This window comes from Triturus cristatus, chromosome 2_2 (genome assembly GCF_964204655.1).
Source record: "Triturus cristatus chromosome 2_2, aTriCri1.1, whole genome shotgun sequence".
Lineage (NCBI taxonomy): Eukaryota > Metazoa > Chordata > Amphibia > Caudata > Salamandridae > Triturus > Triturus cristatus.
Window position 1 is genome coordinate 527,839,988 of NC_140582.1, and position 19,358 is coordinate 527,859,345.

Genomic DNA, 19,358 nt, shown 5'->3' on the forward strand with positions numbered 1-19,358 from the left:
TCTTCGTTTCTATTTAGTCCATTTTTTATACTTTCAGTGCGCAAAATCCATTTGAGTTCTTCCTTGCTGAGCAGATTACCGACATCTCCGCCTCTTGGTGGGGGCTTGACCGCACTGATTATTGTCCATTTGATGTCATCTTCACTGTGGCCCAAATTACAGAAGTGTTCAACGAGAGGGGCATTGGGTGTTTTGCAGCAGATCCTGCTGCTATGTTGGCAAATCCAGAGTCGCGCTTTTTGGGTAGTTTGTCTAATGTAGATTTTGTGACAAGAGCATTGAATTAAATAGATAACATTACAAGAATTACAGTTGGTGAAACATTTTGATTTTATCTTAACATTATTAAATGTGAATTCTTTGCCTTCAATAGTGAGATAACATACACTACAATTGCCACATTTAGCATGCCCAATAAGGGGGTCAAGCCCCCACAGTTCGTTCAATGTGGATGCAGGTCTGGGGTTGGTGAAAGCAGCTCTGACAAGGTGGTCTTTTGTATTACAACTTTTGCGAAATGCGAAGTGGACGTTCAATTCTCATGTTACCGGCATTGAGTATAGTCCAATGTTTCAAAACGCATTTGCGAATGGCATTTGACACTGGCGAAAAGGTGGTTACGCATACCATGTGATTTTAGTTGATCTTGGTGAATAAGAGGATATCCCTGGGGCAATGCCAGGCCCTTTTGAGTGCAGTTGTCAGGGGTATCCACAAGCGAGGAGCTTGGTGACAAGAACAGAAGCTTCATGGAAGTAGTCTTCTTTGAGGAAACAGTTACGCCTGATCCGCAAGAATTGCGGGTAAGGGAGAGAGTCACGTAAGGCAGGTGGATGATTGCTTTCATACTTAAGCAGGGTGTTTCGTTCGGTGGGCTTTCTGTATAGAGTAGTGATTCATTCACCGTTAGAGTGGTGAATTGTGAGATCAAGGAAAGGGATAGATTTTCTACTGTGTGTGAGGGTGAAAATAAGACCTTGGCAATTATTGTTGAGCCAGTGTAGGAATTACCAAGTAATTACTTTCCTGAAAGGGAAAATTCCTCCTAAAGAAACAGATTGGGTAAAAATAGATAGAAGAACCCAAGAGTCGAATGAATCTGTTCATGCGTATTATGAACGACTGTTGCAGGTGTTTAAACAGTACAGTGGCTTTGAGAACATTGGCTATAAGGATATGGGTCATTTTGTGTATCGGTTTGTGTACGGTCTGAAACCAGAAATTAGTCAGATGATTCAATAGCACATGTTGTGCTGGCAAGGAAAGCCCATCGATGACATTTTAAAATATGCAAAGTATTGCGGGGACGATATTGAGGCAAGGCATAAAAAGTTAAAAGAGAAAATGATGTGGGCACAGGTGAAATTGGCAGAACAACAGGAACTTAAATTAAACAGTCAGACTGATGATCAGATGAAAGAACAGGGTCAGAGTGATAATACAATGAGTGGTGGTAAATCAAGAGGGCAAATGAGTAGAGAGGATGCAAAGAAGAAGTTTCCTTGCCATAAGTGCGGAAAGCTTGGACATTGTAAAAACGAGTGTAAGAATATTCAGAATAATAATGGCCCAAACCAATATTTTAATCCACAGACGCAGAATGAGGTGCTTATGAATCAACCGCAGCAGGTAATCAGCAGTGTCAGGTGCCACCTGCCCCTATGCCAAACTTTGTGAACCATCCAAAACACAGTACAGACGCCGGATTTCTAGGAGGAAGTGGTAAGAAAAATTCAGTGATTTCACAATATTATTTGCAAAATAACAGTGACAGTAAGAATGAACAATTACGCTGCCTGAGGGGGGAGGAAGAGGAGTGCGTACTTCGTGCATCCTTGCCGGTAGATGAGTGAGGTCCAATTATTGATGGGAAAGTGTAAGGCAATGATATCACTTTTCTGTTGGACACTGGTGCTACCCGTTTTACTGTGAGAAACAGCAGACATCCCAAACCTACCCATCTCGGGAGAAGCCATCCAAGTAGTAGATGTATAAAAAAAACAGATTAGAACCCCAATTGCAGAGCCTATGGAGGTGCACATCGGAAATTAAAAAGATATGCACAAATTCGCTGTGTGCGACTCCAGTCCAGTGAATTTACTAGGAAGAGATTTATTGTGCAAAATGAACTGTAAAATTTATTGCACACTGGATCGTGTCGCTTTTCAAACCCCTGATGAAGATATTGGCTACAAAATAATATTAGCAAAACAAGACACAGAGATAGATGACATGTATTCATTAATGTCAAAAGATGACTTACCAGAAGAGTTGAAAACAACTGTGAATCCAGAGGTATGGGATTTCACTGGGAAAAAAATAGGACTATTGGCAAATGTAGACCCGGTGAAAGTGACTGTGAAAGAAGATGCAGTTTACCCCAACACCCGACAATATAAAATGAGTCCCGAAGTCAAAGCAGGAGTAGCTTCCGAGATTGATCGAATGATCAAACAAGGCATTTTAAAAGAAATAATGAGCAATCCTTGTAATTCACCTATAATAGGTCTTAAAAAGCCTAGTGGAAAGTACCGGATAGTGCAGGATTTCAGAAAGATTAACAAAATTGTAGTACTTTGTTGTCCTGTAGTGCCAAATCCAGCAGTGATTCTGTATCAGATACCCTGGAACGCAGGATGGTTTACAGTAATTGATTTGTGTCAAGCATTTTTCTCCATTCCTTTACACCCAGACAGCCAGTATCTTTTTTCTTTTAAATTTGAAGATCGTATTTTGGTATGGAACAGAGTTCCTCAAGGGTATACAGAAAGTCCTTCAATTTTCAATCAGATTTTGAAAAAGTGTCCAGAAAAGTTAGTTATGCCCAGAAATTCAGCCTTAGTGCAGTATATCGATGACCTACTTGTGGCATCGAAATCTTGAGATGACTGTGTTACTGATTCAATTGCATTACTGAATCATTTGGCTGAGGGAGGACACAAGGTATCTCCAGAAAAATTGCAATTTTGGCAACAAGGAGTCAAATACTTGGGTCACCAAACAGAAAGAGGAGTGAGGAAAGTGACCTCTGAAAGAATTAAGATAATAAAGCAAATGCAACTACCACAGACACAAAGAGAGATCAGAATGTTTCTTGGAGTAGTGGGCTACTGTAGACAGTGGATTGTAGCTTTTTCCTTACTGGCAAAACCATTAATTCAGATAACACGAAAAAGAGTGAAAGATCCAATAGTTTGGGATGTTGAAAGTGTGGAAGCATTTGTAAAGTTGTGAAATTGTTCGTGTGAGGCCCCTGCCCTAGGTATGCCTGATTATACGAAATAATTTGCACTGTTCTGTTGTGAGAGGGAGGGTTGTGCACTTTCAGTCTTGACCCAGAGACATGGATTAAGCCAACGTCCAGTAGCATATTTCTCTGCTACTTTGGATCCTGTGGCTTCAGCATTGCCTGGCTGCTTAAAAGCAGTAGCTGCTTACTGTATGAGTCTGGAGCAAAGTGAGTCAATTGTGATGGGATATAAAAGTATATGTTCCACATTCAGTCGAGATTCTTTTAACAAGAACTGAAACACAGCATCTTACTCCTAGTCGGATGCCTAAGTACGAAAGAATAATTTTGGAGCGAAGAATGTGACAGTGATCAGGTGCACAATGGTAAACCCAGCAACTTTATTGCCAGATGCACGTTGTGAAGAAGTGAAAGATGAAGTAGATCATGATTGCTTAGACGTGACAGAATTGTGTACTAAGCCCCGCCCTGATATACAGGAAGAGCCTCTGAAAGAGCCCGACCATGAACTTTTTGTCGATGGCTCTTGTTTAAGGCTTGAAGGAGGAGGACTGAGTGCAGCTTATGCTGTTTGCAAGATATCTGGGGTCATTGAAGCATCCTGTTTACCGGGAGTCAAGTCTGCACAAGTAGCTGAATTGATCGCTTTAATAAAAGCATGCAAAATTGGGAAAAGTTGGAAAGTGACAATATTTACTGATAGCCAATATGGTTACGGGGTTGTGCATGACTTTGGCCAGCTTTGGATGCAGAGGGGATTTCTGACTTCTTCAGGATCTCCTATAAGAAATGGAAAATTTGTGAAAGAACTGTTGGAAGCAATACAATTGCCAAAGGAAGTAGCAGTGGTCAAGTGTGCTGCTCACCAGTCAGGAAATTACTATGTGGCGGCTGGTAATCGATACGCTGACCAGGTTGCTCAATACTGTGCAAGAAATAATATGTCATTAAACAAAAAGGTTGAAAAATGTGGAATCAGCTGCCAACTTACGCTATTCTCAGTTTTTGAAACATGGGATGAGGTGAGACAACTGCAGGATGCGGTGGAAGTGAGTGAAAAGGAGAACTGGATAAAGTCAGGTTGTGAAAGGAGGGCAGAAGTTGATGTATGGGTTTATTCTGATGGCCGACCAGTCATGCCGGACTGTTTGCTCTCAAAAAATGGCCAGAATGCTTCATGGAGACACTCATGTAGGCAGAGACTCCATGATCAGAGTTTTCAAACAAGATTGGTATAATCCAAGATTTAGGGTAGTCGCAGAAAGTCTTTGCCAGCGATGTTTAGTTTGTCAACCAATATATTCAGGCAGGAAAACAGTGGTCAGTTGGGGAAAAATCATAAGATTACAATTAGATTTTATATCATTACCACCATGCAGGGGAATGAAGTACGTCCTTGTCATAGTATGTTTGTTTTCACGGTGGGTCGAGGCATATTCTACTAGGAGAAATTACAGTTTAACAGTTGCCAAATTATTGTTGATAGAGCTGATTCCGCGTTTCGGTTTTCCAGTAACTTTGGAATCAGATAGAGGACCTCATTTTAATAATGAAATAATTCGGTTAATCTGTGAAGCAGTTATAATTGAACAGAAACTGCACTATGCATACCGCCCAGAGGCTTCTGGGGTGGTGGAGCAATTGAATGGCACAATCAAGTCAAGATTGGCAAAGGTGTGTGCATCCACATCACTGAGTTGGCCAGACGCATTGCCTCTTGTACTGATGGGACTCAGAAGTATTCCTGACAGAAACACAGGACAGAGTCCCCATGAGATTCTCATGGGAAGAGCAATGAGACAAGCATTTATACCAGGACATAAATTGCTGAATATATCTGATGATCTGGTATTAGACTATTGCAAAGGATTGGCTGACCTAGTGAGTTCTGTCTCTCACCAGGTTGGAGAAGACGCAGTTGCCAGGCAGCCGGATCAAGGGCATGATTTGAATCCTGGAGACTGGGTGGTGGTGAAGAATCACACCAGAGAGTCGTGTCTAGCACCCAGGTGGGATGATCCATGACAGTTTATACTGGTCACTACTACAGCAGTGAAGTGTGCAGGTTTGCCCAATTGAATTCATGCCAGCCACACAAAAAGGGTTCCAGCCCCTGATGAAGAGAGACCGCAACTGACCCAAGCAGTTGAGGCTGCTGAAGGTTGTGCAGCCGAAGAATCTAAAGTAACAGATTCTGAAGAGAGTGACAAAGAACAACCGAGCACAAGTCAGGAGGACTTGATACCAGGGGTTGACATACCTGAGGTGATTATTCAAACAAGAAGCAGACCAAGATTAGAAAGGCAAGAAACTAGAGAGGACCAGATAGATGTAGAAAAACAGGCTCAAGGAAAGGTGAATAAAGCTACTGGAGAGCAGGACCAGACAGGGAAAGAAGAACATACTCAGGCAAGCAGATCAATCAAGAGACCTGAGCAGGGACAGACAGATGTAGAAGAACACGTTCAGGCAATAGGAGATCCAATTGTAATAAGACCTGAAAAGAACCAGTTAGGAGAAGAAGAACAAGTTTGGGTGGAAGAAAAACAGTTTAAAATAAGGCCCGAACAGAAACAGATAGAGGAAGAAGAACATGTTCAGGCAGATGAAGCCACTATAACCAGACCTGAACAAGGACAGACAGAAAGGGACTCTGAAAAAGAAGAAAATCAGATTGTGCCACAACATAACGAAAATAAACGAGTTCTCGAAAAAGACAAAGAAGGTGAAAGTGATGTACAAGCTAAAAGGGTCAGAAAAGGTGATAACTGGCTAGGTGGAGTCAAAAGGTTAAAATATCATTTGATGAAAATAAATGAGAATCCTGAACAAGTGAATGAAGTTACTAACTAGTCAGTCTGGGCAGTTGACTGTGAAAACTAGTCGAACAAACCAAAGACTGAGAATCCTGAACAAAAAGTTCAAGGGTCCTGAATGGACCTATGTGATTCTTTAAGAATTCGAGAATCTAGATTTAAATGAAGAAACTGATGAAGAAGTAAATGCAGAACAGATTGACGAAGGGGAAGTGAGGCCTCCTTGAATTAACAGAGAAATAAAAATTAATAAGTAAAATAAAGAAAAGAGAGGAATCTTCTTAGACTAAAATGGCTGAAGACAGGGTTACTGTAAGACCAAAATGAAATTGTGTAAAGATATGTATATGTAGCATTTTATTAGTAGTCGTAGTATGGCTATTTTTAACAGTAGCAGTTCCTTATCTCATGATAACAGATAAAAAGAATGACACAGATACTAGTAAAAAGATAGCTACCATGAAGGTAAATAGAGTAGAACTAGAAACCTCAGATGAGATAGATTTACATCACACAGTAACAGATAATGACACATCTTTAATTGTATTCACAAAGTTATTGCTTCAATACGTAGATACAATGGAAATTAGCGTTTGTTATGTTTGTATGAAATTACCAGCTTCAGTAGCAGAGGGAGTCACGTATCATCACTTACCTTTAACATATGGCATTTAATGTAATGTATTAACAAGTCTATTTTATAGAACAGGAAAACTTCAATATTATTATTCAAATTTAGATGGGGTAAAAGAAATTCCTATTCGAAAGAATATGAATCCAGTGCTTAGTAGTCCAGATGCACAGTTTATGGGTGAATTTTTCTTCACTATGAAGTCAATAGATATAGCAAAGGCACACAAAAATAATCTAACTCATTACATGAAGAAGAAAAAGTGTTTTTTGAATTTAGTTGAAGAAAGGAGACAGGATTTCCAAAGAAAGGCTACTGAACAGAAAACCCAAATTCCACCATGGGCTGAAAGGGAGGCAATTTATACAGCTGGCAAGACTCATGCTGCGATGTCCCTAGACTTTGTAAAAACAGGGAAAATCTGCCTCCTTAGATTAAAGACAGACTATAACAATATATTTATTGGTTCCAGTGACTGTGAACATAACTTCCTAATTCTGGGAGGTTGGGGACTAAAAGGGGGAATAGATCCAGTATTTCCTGGAGTTTACTAAGTGTTTGGGAATAATGCTTACTATAAGCTACCTGCACCGTGGTATGGGAGTTACTACTTCGGAATAGTATTTCCGCAGATTTATCATGTGAAAAGAATCACTGGAAACAATGAGAATGCAAATGAACTAACACGAAGAAAGAGAGCTAGTCTTTCAGAAATAGTAGGTGACATATTTAGTGCATTGATACCTTGAATGGGAGTCTTTCTAAATTCACGTAGAATCTGTCAATTGTCAACAGTAGTTGATCGTCTCTCAAATGATACTGCTGGAGGTTTCTTGATGATTAATACAGAAATGGTTGCAATTAGGTCTATGGTTTTGGAAAATCGACTTCGCTTGATCTATTATTAGCAAAAGAAGGCAGAGTCTGTAAAATGTTGAAAGTGCAACATTGTTGCACTTACATACCAGATAAATGCACAGAAATTAAAGGATATATTAAGAATATTAAGAAACTTGAAGAAGAATTGAAACCACTGGAGGTTGACAGTGTATGGGAAAGACTAACAAAAGGCGTTTCTTCAATAGGGACTTGGATTACTAATATTGGGAAAGGCATTATAGGTCAAATAGTATTTCCATTAGTTGGTATAACAATAATAGTCTTAACAAAAAGGGAAGGAAATATGAAGTAAATAGAAAGGGAAAGAAAAGAAAATATGAAGTGATCAGCTAGAAGAGATGAAAGGAGAATTATATAAAAAGATGAAAGATTTGAAAATTAAAGATGAAGATCACAACGAAAAGACTGGAAAGGGAATTGAGATGTGGTAAAGATGGCTTCTGGTTGGGATGGGTGATTTTGTGATGGCTCAAAAATGCCATCAGAGAGGGGATTGATGGAGCAAGGACTAATTGAAAAGAGACTTGCTCGGAAGCAATCCTCTCATTTAACTCATAACTTTGTATTAACTATGTATTGTGTAAATTAATACGCATCACACTTGACATAAAAGACAGAGAAGCTTGCCTACAGTAGAACCTCCATCCCTTTCCTTGATCTCACGATTCACCACTCTATCTGTGAATTAATCACTAGTCTATACAGAAAGCCCACCGAATGAAACACCCTGCTTAAGTATGAAAGCAATCATCCACGTGCCTTACGTGACTCTCTCCCTTACTTGCAATTCTTGCGGATCAGGCGTAACTGTTTCCTCAAAGAAGACTACTTCAACGAAGCTTCTGTCCTTTTCACCAAGCTCCTCGCTCGCGGATACCCCTGACGACTGGTATGTTCTGCACTCAAAAGGGCCTGGCATTGTCCTAGGGATATCCTCTTATCCCCCAAACCCAAGACCAAACAAAATCGCATGGTATGCGTAACCACCTTTTCGCCAGTCTCAAATGCCATTTGCAAATGCGTTTTGAAATATTGGACTATACTCAATGCCGGTAACATGAGAATTGAACGTCCACTTTTCGCATTTCGCAAAAGTCAGAATACAAAAGACCAACTTGTCAGAGCTGCTCTCACCAACCCCAGACCTGCATCCACACTGAACGAACTGTGGGGGCTTGACCCCCTTATAGGGCATGCTAAATGTAGCAACTGTAGTGTATGTGATCTCACTATTGAAGGCAAAGAATTCACATTTAACAATGTTAAGATAAAATCAAAATGTTTCACCAACTGTAATTCTTGTAATGTTATCTATTTAATTAAATGCCCTTGTCACAAAATCTACATTGGACAAACTACCCAAAAAGCGCGACACCCGATTTGCCAACATCGCAGCAGGATCCGCTACAAAACACCCAATGCCCCTCTCGTTGAATGCTTCTGTAATTTGGGCCACAGTGAAGATGACATCAAATGGACAATAATCAGTGCGGTCAAGCCCCCACCAAGAGGCGGAGATGTCGGTAATCTGCTCAATAAGGAAGAACTCAAATGGATTTTGCGCACTGAAAGCATAAAAAATGGACTAAATAGAAACGAAGATTGGACAACACTACTGTAATGTCTGACCGGTTACCACTTTCCAAACCTTTGATCCATTCCTTGCCGTTACTTGTTAATTTTTAATATGTCACCGCATACCTTGCCCTGCTCGGTTAATAACCGCTGTACTCCATGCTGTTTGTTTCTCTGCAAATCGATTCCATTATTTTTCCATGCTTTATATCAGTTCTTTAAGCCACTTGTTCTGATAGTACTATCCTTTTATTTCTCCGTGAGTCGCGTGCACTTGCAGTCACATCGTGAGCTGTTTAGTCACTTATTGAGCGTCTCTACAAACCAGCACACCATCCAAGTCTGGCCGCTTGTCCCCACACCTAACATGGGCGCCATAATTTCCTTCTCTAGTTCACTATCACCTCGCGCATTCTCTTGTGGTAGACGTCACTTGATCGTTCCCGGACCCCCTAAGTATCAGCACCGCTCGCAACTGCTGATTCAAGGTAAGCCCACCACCGCCTGCTGGCCCCCTTTCCCCGTTGCCACCACTGCGCTCATAAGTAATGCCACCTCCTTTCTCCACATCAGGAAATTCGAGCCGCCCCAATCAATTGCCTGTGATGCCACTGCGCTTAAATGTTCACCAGCCTTCTTACAGGTAAGAGCCGCTCCACTCGCGTTCCCGTGGCCCCGACCCCACTCCGCATTCACCACAAATCTCTACCCGTAGGCTTCCACCCCAGCCCGGCCATCATTTATCCCACCGCTGCCTACGTCTTTCCTCATGCACTTTGGAATACCGCAGTCCCATGAAGTCCGCCCATGGAATAATCCCGGACACGGAGGTAAATTGCTGCTCCACCCCGCGTTCTTGCTTACTATGAGAGCCTCTACCCTCTCCTCTATACTGATTCATACATATTAAACCCCCTTTTCATTTTCAGGCCATCGTGCTCTCCTCCACGGTGCTGATCTCATGCAAGTACATACCTCCTGCCATACTATGTGTGGTAAGTTTCTCATCCTTTCCGCCCCAGGTGCTAGGCATCCCCACCATCCATCACGACAGGGCCTAATCACCCCTTTTAGCCCCCATTGCGACCTTCATGTGCCTATTAGTCCATTGCTACCCACCACGATCACTTTCTTCACTTATAATGTTCATGTATATAAGCACTTTTCACTGAGCCATCTGTACTTTTCATAAAAGGGAGGCTTCCCTATGTATTATTGCATTCTCAATTCTTTGTTTCCTTCTTCTTTCTTTCTCCAATTTGTTTTCCCTGATTTTGTGCAAAGTTGTATACGCTGCATGTCCTTCAGGCATTTATCTGTTTTTGTCCTGATGATGATCCAATTATCCTTGTAAAAGGGATCGAAACGTCGTCGACTTGTTTGACACTGTGCACACAAACTTATTTATATGTAATGTGTAACAGTTGTGTTCACTATCGCGCTTGTTTAACCCTTCACATTTACAAACAAGCCCTGTGCCTTGCCTGATTTTTTTTTTTCTTTTTCGTTACTATTTTGTTCACCTTTATGTTTTGGATACAGGACTGTGTCCAACTTTATGTGTTTCGCTTGATCCTCATAATTGTTGTTGATTAAATCTTACTGTCCGGCTGGACAGTAGCAATATAGGACTGATTTCACTCTATATTCATTTTGTTCTCTCATCTTACCTTCATCAAGGACCACTGTTTTCAAAATTAATATGGCAAACAGCATTTTTGTATGCAATTCAAGTAAAAGGCATTTGTTAATACCTGTTTTTACATGCGTCGGCACATTAAAGTCAGACCTTTTAGCTTTGCAAATGCTTGTTTGTGAATGTGACTCATTTTGCCTATCTTAATACAACCATTTGGCTCAAGCAACGGCTGTAAGTTCAATTGACACCACATTTCTGCATCATATAGAGCTATTTTGTACTTAACCTTATGGGAAATGTGAGCATAGTACATGACTGCATTGCACCTTGTTGGTTATCCAACCGTATAGGTAAGACACATTGGCGCTGGAAGTTGGGGTGCTGCAGAACCCCAAATAACCATGCTGAAGTTGGGAAGGTGATGAGCAATAACGATTTCAATTTTGATTTTTATCTGGTCACATTTGCTCTCCTTTCCAAGACAGAGGTCAAATGTCAGGCTATGTGTTCTGACAAATTGCTGCTTGTTCTTTTAACGTGGAGACTGGTGTTTACTTTTCTTTCTATGATTGCAAGTGAGAGTATTTTGGTGACGTGAATCATGTGGCAGCCTTGCTGGTGTGAAGGGAGAGGATGAAGGGTATCGTTTTTTCTAAAACACAAAATGTAAATACCTATAAATGAACTCCACAAATACGTCGTAATATGTCAGCACTGAGGAGAGCACAAATTAAGCGCTTTTTCGGTAATTCTAAAATATGATGGACACAAATATTTGAAGAGGATCAAAGCAATTCAAGACACTTTACTTGGTGATGCCCAAATAATACGAGTCCGATTTCCACACATTATTCTTTGTGGCTATAAAGATTTATCAGTAACACTATGTTGGTGCAAAATGAGTTGCTAGTCCAATGGAAAATGAGCTATCGGTAAATGACAATGAACCACCATGACATGCTTCAGTAATATATTTGCGACAGATAATCCCAAATTCACCACCAGTTACATAGTGCACCCTTGACACAGTCTTGGCAGATGGGCGGGGCTCATTTGCTACACTTCTTTGTGCAAAACTTGGACTTTTCACAGTCCCAGTGAGTTCAGTGATTTAATAATGATGATAGCACCCCTAACACATAGCACATTACACATGATAACGAATAGGGTTATACCACATCGATCATGGAACAAAATGTATCTGAAATGTTGATCATTGTGGCATCGTGACCTTTTCGCCTCTAGGTTCAGTTATTGGTGGAGATTGTTTCGGGTAAACATGCGCATTGGCTTTGGTTGCAGGGCCGCCTTTAGTGCTGGTGGCGCCCAGTGCGACAATCATTTTTGTCGCCCCCACACTAATGACCGCCTCCTCGGATTCTCTCACTATCACCAGGCAAAAGTGCCCCTCATATCTCCAAGCATACGTTAATTCTAAACACAGTGCCCTCCCCTAAGGTCAGTGCCCCCTCCACAGGTCAGCGCCCAGTGCGGCTGCACCGGTCGCACTGCCCTAAAGCCGGCCCTGTTTGGTTGTGTCTGTCTTGTTGTTGGCAGTCCTCTCCTGTGCGCACACAAACCTCACACAAAAAAGAACTGTTAAGTTTCTGGAGCCTGAATAATTATTTTCAGAAACATTCTAATAGTCTGCGAACACTTATTATATGGGACATTGTTTTGAAAAATAAACAATGTTCAGACGCGACGACGCCTGCAATTCCTTTAGTAGCCACAGAGGGGAGGAATAAGAACAGGAAATCTACAAAGTAGTACATTCCGGTTGCTGGATGACGCGAGAGATTTAATGAAAAGTGAATTTGTATAGAATGACTATCGGTGTGACGCGTTAGGCAGTGTGAGCCAGAGCAGAGAATAAACTCGATCGCTCATTTATGTCTTCAGCGAAAGCATTTATGAACACCAGTGTTTATTTTATGTATGCGCCCTATTTAATGGAGATGTAGTGAAAATAATAATGTTAAATAGCAATAGTATCTTTTGCATTATTAACACTCATAGTATATTTTTGTGTGCGCGCGCATCTGACTGTGTGAGTATGTTAATGGCATATGTGGCCTAATAAAAAATGTAATTTGGAACAGCTGTATCAACTCTCTCATTTTCTCAAAGTTCAAATTGAATATTATTATCACAGAACAGCCTAACAACATTTGGAAAAAACTGCTCACTGCTACTTTACAGAGGAAAACAACTCTGATAAAAACTCACCCATTCGGTGTGATTTCTTTATGTCACTGCTGGGGTTTAACCCATTGCGCCCTGGTTCCAGTTATATGCATTGTTTATAACTACCATACATGAAAAAACATAAATAAAGTGCACAACAAAGTGATGGATAGAATGCTTGAATTAATCTCAGCCACTGGTAATTACTCGGACCACATTCTAGTCCATCATTCTTTAGCACACCATGTCACCTCAGTTTGGACCCAGCTATATCCACATCAGTCTGACCCTGCTCCAATCAGAACAGTCCAGCCCGAACTGCCAAGCCAAGTCCTCTGTAAACCAGCACACAAGCAACCCAAGACTGGTTTCTCCCTAGTTATGGGTTCATCAGCCGGATACAGCTTGTTTCTAGTGACAAAGTGTCCCCGGGACCCATATCTGGGTATACCAGTCCCACTTAGGGCGGCACAAAGTACACAAAAAAGTGATAGATGGGATGCTTGCATTAAACTCAGCCGCTGGTAATTACTCTGGGCTGCCTCCCCATTCATCGTTATTTGGCACACCATGTCACCTCAGTCTGGACCCAGCTATATCCAAATCAGTCTGACACTGCTCCAATCGGAACAGTCCGGCCCGAGCTGCCAAGCCGCTCAAGACAAGCCAAGTCCTCTGTGAACCAGCACACAAGCAACCCAAGACTGGTTCCTCCCTAGTTATGGGTTCATCAGCCGGGTACAGCTTGTTTCTAGTGACAAAGTGTCCCCGGGACCCATATCTGGGTATACCAGTCCCACTTAGGGCGACACAAAGTACACAAAACAGTGATGGATGGGATGCTTGCATTAAACTCAGCCGCTGGTAATTACTCTGGGCTGCCTCCCCATTCATCGTTATTTGGCACACCATGTCACCTCAGTCTGGACCCAGCTATATCCAAATCAGTCTGACACTGCTCCAATCGGAACAGTCCGGCCCGAGCTGCCAAGCCGCTCAAGACAAGCCAAGTCCTCTGTGAACCAGCACACAAGCAACCCAAGACTGGTTCCTCCCTAGTTATGGGTTCATCAGCCGGGTACAGCTTGTTTCTAGTGACAAAGTGTCCCCGGGACCCATATCTGGGTATACCAGTCCCACTTAGGGCGACACAAAGCACACAAAAAAGTGATGGATGGGATGCTTGCATTAAACTCAGCCGCTGGTAATTCCTCGGGGCTGCCTCCCCATTCATCGTTATTTGGCACACCATGTCACCTCAGTCTGGACCCAGCTATATCCAAATCAGTCTGACACTGCTCCAATCGGAACAGTCCAGCCCTAAATGCCAAGCGGAACCGGAACATAAGCAACCCAGGGCTGGTTTCGCCCTAGTTATGGGCTCATCTGAGGCATGTCTCTGACTGTGCCTCAGACAGTCCTATCCTACAAATATGAAAAAGGGAAACCGTTAATTGTGTTAAAATTGTAGTGTAATGAAAAGATGTTTTCATTTTTGTTTTGGTGAACAGCTGAATCTCATTAGGCTTGCTCCATTTTGCCCAGGATAATCCTTTACGTTATTATGTTATATATGACCCTTGGACAGTTCTATGGCCTAATTACAGAGTACAGAACTGACACAGTGGAATTTTACACTCACCAGTGCAAGAACAAGACGTCCTCTCACTGCCTGGTTCAAAAACATAACTTAAGCACCAGTTGATCACTGCAAATGAGGTTTAACACCAATTGGAGCAAATATTGCTTTTTACAAACATTGGTAGCTACAAATAAAGGTGCAAAACTTTGCTGTGTTGCTTTTGCACTACGTCACTTGCAGCAGTGTTTAAGTTTCTGCTGATGAACCGTAGGACCATACTGCTGATTTTGGTCTCACAAATTGACAAAATTGTGCCATCCAAAGAAAATCTCTTTATTTTCATGTGCCTCGTTTTAATTTTCAGTAAAAAAAACAACTGAGGGCGCTTACAAGCTGCCGAAATCACAAGAGTATATGCTATATAGACATATTGGGACCAATTAAAATAGCATTTATAAGTACAGGAAGCACTACTACAGGAGTATGTTTTTATATGCTCCTACGTGCCTCTGTGATTCAGGCCGAGGCTTCCAACTCCCTATTAATAAAGGTGGAACTCGGACACTTGTGCTACTTGCATATGAATATTCTCTTAATATTTTGTTCCCATTTTATAAATTTGAGATGTTAGTTTCCAAACCCATGTAGGAGTATGTAAATAAGTACTACAGGAGTATTACTTTCAGCATTCCTCTGTCATTTAATGTTTAAGAAGCCAATTCACAGAAGCATTTGTGAGTATGAGAAGTAGGAGTACAGACGTACAGGAGTATTCTTTTCCACATTGGTGTATGCTTTTTTGGAATTGGCCCCAAAATGTCCAACTTCCTATTAGTAAAACTGAAAATATGGCACACTCCTTTCTATTTTTGCTGACTTTAAATGAATATCTCCTGTGTATTTCCCATTTAATTTGCATATTAGATGTTTAAGGGCAATTCACAAAGGCACGTAAGAGTACATAAGAGAGTAGTACCTTACATACTTGTGACTAAGCACCCAAATTCTCAGATAAACCATTTCTGAGCTTGGTCAGTCAAGGCTATTCATGTAACTTTGCCACCAAGGTCCACTCTGAATAGAGCTATCAGGGCACTTATGTACCAACACATTTCCCAATAGGCACAGAATGAGTACTACCCTTTGACACACCAGCCTCTAGATTCTTGTTTTCAAGTTGATACTCTTTAAAGTAATCTTTTCAGGCCTAAAAACATCACACCTAAATTAGTTTCAAGAAAATTAGACTGTAAACCACATGAAATGGGGCAATGAAGCAATATGCTAATTGCTGAACCCTCGCCTAACCCTTATCAATTCACTCTATGCATTCGTCGAGAATATTCAGCTGCAGCGATTTTTGCTACTGTTCTGCAGGCCAGTTAGTTTTCTAACAGACCCCTGCTTAAGTGTTTCTACGGCCAGTGTGCACCATTCTAAGGTGTCACGACATGGATAAAGGGACAGCCCCAGCCAATATACTGTGTCCTCTTGCCACTTTATGGGCACAAGTAGATATGAAAATATGCACAATTGGGTGCAGTTTACATGAGGTTTACTTGGCATGTGGACCTACCACTACCAGACAGGTCAAAATGCTATGTGTGCACTTTTCTGTTGGTAAACATTTGTTTTTGCATTTGTGAGGAGTGCAGACATTGGCTCAATCCTGGTAATATGTTAAACTTGATTGCCAAGATTGCCAAAGTACAAGTAATTAAGATCCAGGCCTCAAACAGTCTTCAGGACCATTTTAAAAACACATTGGAAAAGAACGTAATGTTGTTTTTCTTTTTCACTTATTTTAATGCTCATCTCTTTGATTTATCCTTTTAAATTCAATTTTGTGCACATGGCAAACATTCTTTAGAACTTTAGTGATTCATTAGCATAAATGTGACCACATCGTTCCATATCACGTTTTCAGACCTCGGCTTACTATTAAAAAATTATTGCAATTATGTGTATGACTACAACTGCTTCAAGGTACAGAGGTCTCAAATGGGTAGGGCAAAGGAGTAGATGCATTGCTTTCACGTCTCCATTTTGCGAAATAATCTTGACTTTCACCCCCTGAACAAACGTTTACTGTGAGGAGCTGCTTTTAGAACTAATTTCCATATTTTCATGCAAAAGGGATGTATGACAGTTTTTGCTCTGGGAAATGTATGTGTTGTTAATGTACTGGAAAGTTACGCAGCATTTCTATAGGAGGAGGGGCATTATTAAATGGCTAGGAACCACGGCTATCTGCCACACTACAAAATGTCAATGAATCTTTACCAGGGGTGTCTCTACATTAGTACCTTAAATACTCTTATTAAAGGCTCAAGAACTGGTTTTAACATGGTAGGGGAACTGGGTACAAATCCCCTGTACTTGGGGAGCTCGAGGTTCATTGATCCATTTTTAACTTCTTTATGACACGGAGAACTAAAGGAACAAGCCTCGTTTGATGTTATTGTAAAACGCTTTTGTGCTTTTTATTCGAAATGTACATTATTAATAGTGTGCAGAACAATGAATCTACACTTGAATTCCCATATGTATGCTCGTGTGAAACAGCTGCAGTTGAAACAAATTTGCTACAGCATATTAAAGTGTTTTTTCCTGGCTTAAGCTAACTAGGCCTCAGTTAGACACATGAAGCCCAGTATGTAGGAACTACATAAACTGCTTTTGCATAATAAAAACAAAGTACACCCCTAACCTGCACGGGGAGTGATTTGTTGCCAGAGATTTCTTGATGCAACCTATCCCATCCAAGTGACATCCCGCATCAGGAAATCTGGCCGGCATAGGGGGCCAGATGGGTTTTACTTTCACTCAAATCCACTGGCATAGATCCCCAAACCATGCGAGCAAAGTAAACCTTTGCACATCCTTATTGACAGCCAGCTGGGCAAGCCCGCGTCACGTCCTAGCAGGACTACCCAGAAACCAATGGAAATGATGGACGGAGTGTTGAACATTGCAAGCACTCACCCCCAGTCAACTGATCTGGGTTTAATCCATCACCGTTCTTTAGCCCACTCTGCCACCCCAGTTCAGACATGACCATATGCAAATCAGTCTGACCCTGTGCCTCATGGGAACAGTCCAGCCCGAACTGCCAAGCCATGTCTTCCCTGGACCGGAAACAAGCTTCCTAGGACCCGTTTCTGGCATTTCAGCCGTCTTCAGCCAGGCTTGCTTGAATCCAGTGGCAAAGTGAGCAAGGGACTCACGTCTGAGCATACCCTGCCAACTTTTGGCGAACAAAGCGGTACAAAAGGGGGTGGTGATGGACGGAGCATCAGAACCAATCAAACACTCACACCCAGTCAACAGATCTGGGTTTGATCCATCACCGTTCTTTAGCCCACTCTGCCACCCCAGTTCAGACATGGCCATATGCAAATCAGTCTGACCCTGTGCCTCATGGGAACAGTCCAGCCCGAACTGCCAAGCCATGTCTTCCCTGGACCGGAAACAAGCTTCCTAGGACCGGTTTCTGGCATTTCAGCCGTCTTCAGCCAGGCTTGCTTGAATCCAGTGGCAAAGTGAGCAAGGGACTCACGTCTGAGCATACCCTGCCAACTTATGGCGAACAAAGCAAAAACCAAAGGAAATGATGGACGGAGTGTTGAACATTGCAAGCACTCACCCCCAGTCAACTGATCTGGGTTTAATCCCACACATTTTTTATTTTGTTTATGATAGGAATAATATTTCAGAAAAAGACACTGCAAACAATTTAATATAGGGCAAGGAGTGCTGTGTAGAGGAGGCTTGCCCCCATTAGTATCCCCCGGAAAATGGAGAATTTAAGTTGCATCCAAACTCTAATCTAGCTGCTCACTCTGCTCCTACTGCTCTGGCTGGGACACTAGACTGAAAGGGGTTTTATATGTTTTTCACTCTTAGCTGTTTGTTGAAAAACTATTATGTAGAGTTTACCCTTCATTATTTCATTTCTCGAATTTGTATTTATTTTTATGGAATCAGTAGGGTTGGTCTTTAGTTCCTACTTTTGCTGGCAGTCGTATTTGCCTTGTTTGGCTAAAATTAAAGCTCCTCCTTTTCGTCTTTTGATGGCTCAATATTCGGCCTGCTAATTAATTTTCTTCATGCATTCTCTGCTTTGGTTTATTTCATTTTTGACTGTTAACAGCCCTCCCACTTTCCTTCTGATGTTGTCTTTTCACCTATTAACTACATTACCACTTTAAAGAAATGTGTTTTCCTCATTAGTTAATTACGCTGTGAATAATTAGTTTGTCATTTATCACGCAACCTTTCTGCAAACTGACACCTTGTTGAAGTGGGCTTATTGGCACTGTCTCAACGTTTCCGGTCGTATCTGACTTCCTTGTCTGTTCACCACCCTATCTCCTACAGCATTGAAACCTCTCAGCGGAGTCTATGGAGCTGTGGGGAGGAGAGAGCGAAAGGTCACGTGTCTCTGTACCTGTCTGATGACAACGGCGTGATAGCTGGAAGGGAATGGGTGCCCTGCCTTGGCCACTAAGCTAATCTCATACACCAGTTCAAAAACTGAAGGAGATGTGAAAGGGCCTTGAGTGCTGGGAAGCAACAGGTAATGCGTGATATGACCTCATGGGACCTGAGCACGTGCAACGGAGGATGGTGCTGTCCTGGTGCCTCCTTGATTCTCCTGTTCCCTGTCCCTGCACCAGCACAACAGGAGATGTCCCATTACTTACCGGTAATCTTTATTACCCCGGATAAGGTCTTGCTCATCCCAGTCATTACATAATGAGTAGGCGGACCCACCT